Genomic DNA, 9,538 nt, shown 5'->3' with positions numbered 1-9,538 from the left:
TGGGGTAATTGGGATGGGTGTGTCAGAGGCAGTGCGGTTGGCACAGGATAGAGCAGGGTTTAGGGCTGTTGTGCATAGGGTCGCTATGAGTTGGAAACGACTTGACGGCACATAACAACAACAACAACATGACTTTATCTATTGATACATATATTTGAATAACAGTGAAATTAATCGGTCTTCTTTGTATGCCTGGGTATAGTATCTTATCACTCTCAGCACTGTACTTCAGGATAGATCTTGACATGATCTTTTTGACTATGAATGCAACACCATTCTTTCTCAATTATTCATTCTCAGCAAAGTATATCATATTATTGTCTGATTCAAAGTGGCCAATACCAGTCCCCCTCAGCTTGCTAATGCCTGGAATGTCAATCTTCATACATTCAATTTCATTTCTAACTGAGGGAAGCCAAATATCAAATTTAATAATAGTAGACCGAATGCTGTATCGGGAAATGAGGGAGGCTTAATACAAGCTGAAGGTCACCTTCTGACACTGGGACATTCCTTAGGAGTCAACATTGTTCTTAGTTTTTATCTAATGAATCCCTCCCTCTTGAGATTAACATAAAGAGGAACTTGGCCTTATCTGTAAAAGATTTCGCCATTATCCTTTGTTTTGTACTTCCTTGCGATTCTATATAAATACTCAGAGAAGCTTGGCTCAGGGTCTTCAGTCGAGAACTGCTGACCCCCTGTTTTACGCTCTCTGCTCTATCTCATTCCTGGCTGTTTGTCTCTTTATTATAAAATTATCCTATTCTTTGGGACCCTTGGTCTGCAACATCTAACAACTTTCAATTTTCCTCATTCATACTTCATACATTCCATCTTCCAATTATTAACAGATGTTTACAGTTATTTCTCCTAATATTTAAAATGTCTCCCACTCTGGGGATCCTACCTCTAATATTATCTCTAACAGTGTTCCTCTGAATTATTCGTAGGATTTTCAAAAGCTGGTTATTTCAGAAATGGATGCCCAATCCTTCTTCTTAGTCTGTCTTAATCTAGAAGCTCTGCTGAAGTCTGTCCACCACAGGTGACCTGCTGATATTAAAATATAGTAACTATAGCCTCCAACATCACTGTTATGCACCATTGAATCATATAAGCAACTCATAGCGACCCTATGTACAATAGCTCTGAAGCCTGCCCAATCCTGAGCTTGTCTCACTGACTTTAACACACCTACCCCCATTACCCTAGTTACTGTGTCTATCCATTTTATCCAGGGTCTTCCTCTCTTGCACTGTCCTTCCACCCTTCTAAGCATGATGCCATTCTCCAAGAACTGGTCCCTCCTGGCATTATACCCAAAGTATGTGAGACAGAGTTTCAAAATCCTAGCCTCCAAGGAGAAACTTGGTTTCACCCTCTCCAAGACAGACCAATTTGTTTTCAGCTCTCTGATAGATAGCAAGTAATTGTGAAGATCCTGGACTGGATCAGGCACACCTTAGCCTCTAGACAGACAAAGTTGCTTCTCAGTACTCTGGAGAGGTCACTAAGAGCAGATTTCCCCAGTGCAATCCATCTTTTGATTTCCCAACTGCTGGTGCCAAGAATATTGATTGTGGTATCAAGCAAGCTGAGATTGTTAACAACTTCAATCTCTTTTCCATCTAACATCGTGCTGCCAGTTTGCCCAGTGGTGAGACTCTTTGTCTTCTTGATGTTGAACTTCAATCAATATTGGCAATTATAGTCCAAGAACTTCAAGTCCATAGCAGCAATTAATTACAGTACATTAATACAGTACTGACAGACAAGTACTATACTTAAAAGAGTAAACCTCACCCCAACCAATATAGAAAGCTAGTCAATAAATGCTGAACACCTAATACCAGGAGAGTCTACTGACTTCTCCCAAGAGGATGACTCAGGCTGTAGTAATGCCTGGGTACTTTCTGGCAAAGATGGCACCTGCCATGCATCTGGAAGATGCAGCTCCCTGGCAAAGAAGATGCTATTCCAGCCACACAGGCCTTCAATATGGATTACATCTCACAAAAATTCTCACCACTGAACCAATAGCAAACATAATGATAGATGATAAAAAGTTTGAAATTGTTAATGATTTCATCTTGCTTAGATTCACAGTCAACATCCTTAGTAATAGCAGTCAGCAGACCAGGAGAGGTATAGCATTAGGAAAATCTGCTGTCAGGAATCTCTTTAAAATCCTAAAGAGCAATGATGTCAGTTGAAAGACTAAGTTGTGTTAATTCAGTCTTTCCAATTACCTGCTATGTATCTGAGAACTGGACATTGAATAAAGATAAAAGAAAAATAATTGAGCCATTGAAGTTGTGGTCTTGGAGGCGAAGAGAGCTGACTATCCCATGAGCTGACAAAAGAACAGATATATCTTGAATAAAGTGCAACGAGAATGTTCCTTGGAGGCAAGGTTGGTGAAACTTCATCTCACATATTTTGGAAATGTTTTTAGGAGAGACTTTTCTTTGGAAAAGGACATCGTGCTTGGAAAGTTCAGCAAATGATAGGAAGACCCTCATTGTGATAGATTGATGCAGTCTGTGACAATGGACTCAAATAGGTGGGGGATGAGAAGGATTGTGCAGGACAAGACAGAGCTCGGATCAATAGAGTTGATCCTGGAGTTGATAGGAGTCATACTAAACAATAATAGAAGCTACCAGAGCTCCCTCTAGTGGGTTCTTAAAAATTGATATTTTAATGAAAGTTTATACAGAACTTGGATTTCCATTCATTCCTTGTTGCACAGTTTCCTCCCTGCCCACCCAGCCTCAGTTTTCTCTTTGAAAAAAAAAATTCATTGTTGTACAATTTCCACCCCCACCCAGTCCACTTTACTATGCAGCTCTTATACTAGACTGTTGTCATGCAAATGATACCTAATCACATATTCCGTGTGTGTGTGTGTGTGTGTGTGTGTGTGTGTGTGTGTGTGTATGTGTGTACCATCAAATTGGATCTGACTGTACAGGAGGAGATTACTCCTCCTGGCTGGTACAGGAGGAGATTTGAACCTCATACCTCTGAGATTGCAGTGCAGCTTCTTGCCACTAGGTCACCAGAGCTCCTCATATATTCCTTTTAAGCAGTTCTATTCCTCATCTGTTTCAATGCAGTGTACATTATTTATCCCCTCTTTTCTTAGTTTCCCCCCAACCTCAATGTCAGTCCTGTTTTATAACAGTAGCATTATGCAGTATTTGTCCTTTTGTGATTGAAATATTTCACTTAGCAAAATGTTCTCCAGGTCACCCCTTTTGTATAATAGTTCACAAGTTCCTTGTTTTTCAGTGCTGCATAGTATCCCGTTGTGTGGATATACCACAGTTTCTCCATTCATTTGTTGATGGGCTCTTGGGTTGTTTCCATCTCTTTGCTATTGTGAACAACACAGCAATAAATGAGGGGGTGCACATCTCTGTTTGGGTAGCAGTTCTGATTTATTTAGGGTATATTCCAAGTAGTGGAACTGCTGGGTCAAATAGTATTTCTATTTCCAACTTTCTGAGAAAGTGCCATCTTCCTTCCAAAGTGGTTGCACTATAGTGGGGTGTTCTGTTTGTTTGTTTTCATAAATAAATACATTTTAATCAGTTATACTTTTTCTCTTGATTCCATTTCATCCTTATAAACAAAATTTTCTCTACAAAAACATTTGCAAACTGTTGCAAATAATTCAGGACTCATAAACGCTTTTCACATTTTTGCTCCCTTCACAAAATTTATTATAGGATCTTAATAGGTATTTTATAAGTAATTATTGATTTACTGATGGCATGATTTAATTTTGTAAGAGAAAATTGTTGTTGTTGTTATGTGCCATCGAGTCGTTTGCAACTCATAGCGACCCTATGTACAACAGCCCTAAACCCTGCTCTATCCTGTGCCAATCCCATTGCCTCTGAGACACCCATCCCAATTACCCTAGTCACTAAATCAATCCACCTCATAGAGGGTCTTCCCCTCCTGCACTGTCCCTCTACTCTACCCAGCATGATGTCCCTCTCTAAAGACCTGTCTCTTCTTACAACATGTCCAAAGTATGTCAGACGAAGCCCCAGAATCCTTGCCTCCAAGGAGCAGCCTGGTTTAATCCTCTCTAGGGTGAATCTGTTTGTTTTCTTGGCAGTCCATGGTACATTCAATACTCTTCTCCAGCACCACAGCTCAAAGGCGTCAATTCTCCTTCTGTCCTCCCTAGTCATTGTCCAACTCTCTGATGCATAACAAGTGATTGCAAAAACCATGGCCTGTATCAGGTGCACCTTCGTCTCCAAAGAGACACCGTTGCTCTTGAGTACTTTAGAGAGGTCCCTAACAGCAGACTTTCCCATCGCAATGCATTTTTTGATTTCCTGGCTGCTGGTGCCAAGAGTGTTGACTGTGGAGCCGAGCAAACTGAAGCTGTGAACAATCTCAATCTCTTCTTCATCCATCCTGATGCTGCCAATTGGTCCAGTGGTGAGAATCTTTGTCTTCTTGACATTGAGCCTCAGTCCATACTGAAATCTGCAGTCCTTGATTCTCTGCAGTAAAATCCCTGAGAAATGAGTATATTATGTGGATTACTAGGTACATTATATATTTTTGTTGTTCATACAGCGTTCCTGGAGGTACTGCAGGTGATGTGTAGAGTGATCAGAGCAAGCTCCTCTTCTGTCTCCTAATCCCCTAAGTCCATTGAATACTGTCCTCTAATAGAGGATGTATCAGGTGCTAAACTGAGAAGAACAGATACGTCACTTGATCTCAGCCAAAAGGCCAAGAAGTGATTGCATTTTCGAGGTGTACATTTGATCAAGAAGGACTAGTTACAAGCTTTCAGATTTCTATCCTTTAAATCATTGAAAGGAAATCCAGGCTCTTCAGTTTAGCTTTGGCATTGTCAGTAAACTCCCTGGACTCTTTCTGCAGTGGAAGTCTGGGTGGGTCCATTGGAATCCCACAGACGAGAGTCATAATGGCTTTGTTCTGCGACACTCCAAAACCCAATTTGATCACAAAGTTTATAAATCTCTGAATACTAAACTGATAATCCAGAGAAGAAGAATAATCCTTCTTTTCCAAAGCTTCTAACATCTGGTTTGTCTTCTTCCCCAGGTAGTTATAGGTACTGCCCACTGCTTCCGTCGCTCCCATCCCCAGAGCACTCAACAGTTGCTCATCTACTCCAAAAAGGAATGCAAACTGCCACTGGTGATTCTGATCAACACATTGCCCAAAGTCTAAGAGATCTGTGTCACTGAATTTCAGCCCATGGAAGGTGGGGATCTTATCTTGAATTCCATCCAACAATTCCTCAGTGTGAATCTTCACCCCAGTCAAGGCAGGAACATGGTAGTAATAAAATCGCAGTAGGAGCAGCTGCCGCCACTTCCTTTAGGAAACTAATCAGGGCTTCTTTGTGCCACAGCTTCAGAAAGAAAGGTACAATGACAGCAATGCAACCAGCTCCTATGGCTGCTGTATGTTTGTCCAGTTCTTGTGACTCTTCCTAACTCATTGCTCCTACATGAATCACCATGTGATCAAACTTGTTCTTCCCTTTTGTTACCCACTCTTCTGCAATCTGGGGACACTCTGAGAAGCTCAGGGACAGGCCTTCTCCCGCTGTGCCATTCACAGAAATGTTCTTCACTCCTTGTTCTTCCACAAGATAGTCCACATATTGACCAGTTACTGATAAGTTGATCTCTCCATGCTCCATTATCGGTGTGACTGTTGCAGCCATGAGTCCTTTCAGTTTCTTCTGCAAGGTGGCCATTGTGCTGCTGTCTATGGTTGATGTAGACCAGTGTCTCAGAGGCTGGTGATTGATGGGCCTAGGTTCTGAAGACCAAGGAAACAGCTGACTGCCATGTTCAGAGGTAGTGTCCCTTGTAGTGGATTGTAAGACGCATTAAAACACATGTAAATCCTGTCCACTATGGGCCACCCTTCTGTGGTGTAACTTCAACAAACCATAGCAACCTACAAGTTACCCCAGCAAACCTACAGACAAGTGCTATACTAATAAGATGTAAAGACTTACAGGCCCTAAGCTATAAGGTAATTGTTGTTATTGCTATGTGCCGTTGAGTCACTTGCAACTCATAGCGATGCTGTGTACAGAAACTCTGAACCTTGCTCTATCTTGAGCAAATTTCATTGTCTCTGGCACACCTATGCCCATTACCCTGAGTCAATCCGTCTCATACAGGGTCCTCCTCTCTTGCCCTGTCCCTCCACCCTATCAAGCATGAAGTCCTTCTCTAAGGACTGGTCATTCTTAGCAACATGCCCAAAGTATGTCAGACAGATCTTCAAAATTTTTGCCTCCAAGGAATAGCCCAGTTTCACCCTCTCCAGGACAAATCTGTTCTCTTAGCAGTCCATGGTGTATTAGCAACATGCAATTCATTCCCCAAATATTATGAACTGATAGGTAAGTGTTGTACCTTTAACAAGAAAATATAAAGACAATGAAGTATATGATATTATTATTCAGGACAACCTTCTCTGAACTAAGCTGAAGCCCATGGGGGTGTGGCAGGTCACAAATGGGAGAATTATCACGGACAAGGGCTCAACTAGACCTTCAGTGCTAGTGCTTGGAACAAGGACCAAAGGCCTAAAGGTGGAGAGTGGAAATTGAGGGCCGAGACTCTAACCTCTTAAAAGAAGACACTTATCTCAAAAGTGAGAAGTGGAGATTGAGGATAGAGACTAAACTCTTTTCTTTCTTTCTTTGTTTTTTAATGCTGATAAAAATTTTTATTTAGAATTAACCAGCTGGACTCAGTTTAGATTATCCCAATTTTGTTGGCAACATCCCAAGGATCAGAATCAGGAGCAAATTGAACATAAGCCTTCTTCTCTCCATCAAGTCTAATCAAAGTGTTGACCTTAGCCGCATCAATGTCAGATAGCTTATTTACAGCTTGTTTAATTTGGTACTTGTTGGTCTTGACATCCACAATGAACACAAGTGTGTTGTTATCTTCTATCTTCTTCATGGTTGACTCAGAGGTCAGAGGAAACTTGATGATGGCATGGTGGTCAAGCTTGTTTCTCCTGGAAGGTGCTCTTTTGGGGGTATTTGGGCTGCCTTTAGAGTCTCAGCATTTTAGGCCGCCAGAAGGTGGGTGATGTGTGGATCTTCTCTCTCTCTCTTTTTTTTTTAGCTGTAAATCAGTATGGATGGTGAAGAGATTGAGATAGTTAACAGTTTTCGTTTCCTTGGCTCCACAGTCAACACTTTTGATAATAGCAGCCAGGAAATCAAGAGACGAATTGCATTGGGAAAGTCAGCTGTGAGGGACCTCTCAAGAGTACTGAAGAGCAACGACATCAGGCTGGAGACTAAGGTATGTGCTATGTATCAGAGAGTTGGACAGTGAATAGGGATGATAGAAAGATAATTGATGCCTTTGAGCTGTGGTGCTGGAGAAGAGTGTTGACTATACCATGGACTGCTAGGACAACAAACAGGTTTGTCCTGGAGAAGGTGAAGCCAGAATGCTCCTTGGAGTCAAGGATTCTGAAGCTTTGTCTGATATACTTTGGGCATGTTGCAAGGAGGGCCTTGTCCTTGGAGAAGGACATCATGTTTGAGTGGAGGGACAGCAAAGGAGAGGAAGACCCTCAATGAGATGGATCAATTCTGTGACTGGTGTGGTGGGAATAGTGTGTTTGAGATGGCGAGGTTGGCACAGGATAGAACAGCGTTTAGAGCTCTTGATGGCACTTAACAACAACAAGAAGCTGTGAGTGCCTTTCGAGAATGCCTTCTTGGCCTTTTTTTTGTTTGTTTGTTGTTGTTTTTTTTTGCCTTCTTGGCCTTTAATGACTTTGCTTTGGCTTCAGTTTTGGGAGGGACAGGGGCTTCCTTCTTCACTTTCGGTGCCATCTTCGTAGAAAGACTAGAGACTCTAAACTCTTTTTTTTTTCACTCTAAAGTCTTAATCTCAAGGAAAAATGGAACACAATAGAAGAATGTCTATTTGTGGTTTATTAACTATGCAAAGGCATTTGACTGTGTGGATCATAACAAACTATATATGACTAACACTGAGAAGAATATTAAAGCCCAGAACACTTAATTGTGCCTGTGAGAAACTTATACTGAGACCAAGAAATTGTTGTCTGAACAGAACAAGGGAATACTGCATGGTTTAAAATCAGGAAAGGCGTACTTAGAGTTATGTCCTTTCTCCATGTCTATTCAATTTCGATATTGAGCAAATCATGAATCCCTGAAGAGAAATATGGCATCAGGATTGGAGAAACACTCACCAATAACTTACGCTATGCATATGATACAACCTTGATTATTGACAGTATTTAAACACTTACTGCAGAGGATCAAAAACTATATCCTTCAATATTGATTACATCACAAGAAGACAAAAAGCCTTACCCCTGGACCAATAGGCAATATCATAATAGATGGGAAAAAGACTGTAATTGTCAATAATTTCACCTTCTGTGGATCCACAATCAACAACCATGATAGCAGCAGTCAGGAGAGATCAGGAGATGTATTGCATTAGGCAAGTCTGGTGTCAGGGATCTCTCCAAATTACTGAGGAGCAATGATGTCGGTTTAAGGACTAAGGTGCATCTGGTTCATGCCACAGTCTCTTTGCTCACTTGCTATGCATCTGAGAACCAGACAATGAATAAGGATGACAGAAGAATTGAAAAACAACTATGAGATATTATGTCATCCCAGCAACAATAGCTAAGTTCAACAGGGCAGCAAACAACAAATGCTGGAGATATTGTGCAGAGATTGTAACACTTTTTCACTGCTGGTGGGAACATAAAATAATACAAATACTATAGAAGGTGGTCTGGCGCTTTCTCAAAAAGATGGAAATAGAAATACCATTTGACCCAGCAATTCCACTACTGGGAATATACTCTAAAGAAACCAGAGGAAGGGAGCTCTGGTGACCTAGTTGCAAGAAGCAGAGCATCTGGTGGATTTGAACTGCATGCCTCTGGGATTGCAGTGCAGCTTTTTTGCCACTAGGTCACCAGAGGTGATTAATTTAAAAATAACAAGTGAAAACAACTATGAGATATCATCTCACCCCAGTAAGAATAGCGAAATTTAACAGAAAAGCAAACATCAAATTCTGGTGAGGTTATGGAGAAACTGGTTGGTGGTAGTGGAAACACTGTTGGTGGGAGTGTAAAATGGTACAACCACTATGGAAGGCAGTATGGCGCTTTCTCAAAAAGTTGCAAATAGAGATGCCATTTGACCCAGCAATTTCACTGCTGATAATTTACCATAAAGAAACCATACCTGCCACCCAAGCAGACATATGCACACCCATGTTTATTGTGGCTTTGTTCACAATAGCAAAGAGCTGGAAACAACCCAAGTGCCCATCAACAAAAAAATGGATAGAGAAGCTCTGGTATATTCACACAATGGAATACTATGCAGCATTGAAAAACAATGAACTCATGAAATATTATGCAAAATGGATGATCCTGGAGGACATTATGCTGAGTGAAATATCTCAGTCACAAAAGGACA

General features: G+C 41.1%; 1 pseudogene; it reads right to left on the bottom strand.

The window, feature by feature from the left end:
* Positions 1-4,813: 4,813 nt before the first annotated feature.
* On the bottom strand, positions 4,814-5,770 carry LOC102853534 (annotated as a pseudogene).
* Positions 5,771-9,538: the final 3,768 nt, after the last annotated feature.

The sequence above is a fragment of the Elephantulus edwardii genome, unplaced genomic scaffold (assembly GCF_000299155.1).
Source record: "Elephantulus edwardii isolate Elephantulus edwardi_28Jun2011 unplaced genomic scaffold, EleEdw1.0 scaffold00212, whole genome shotgun sequence".
Lineage (NCBI taxonomy): Eukaryota > Metazoa > Chordata > Mammalia > Macroscelidea > Macroscelididae > Elephantulus > Elephantulus edwardii.
The sequence above is the reverse complement of the archived record's forward strand: the minus strand, read 5'-3'. Positions and strand labels throughout refer to the sequence as shown.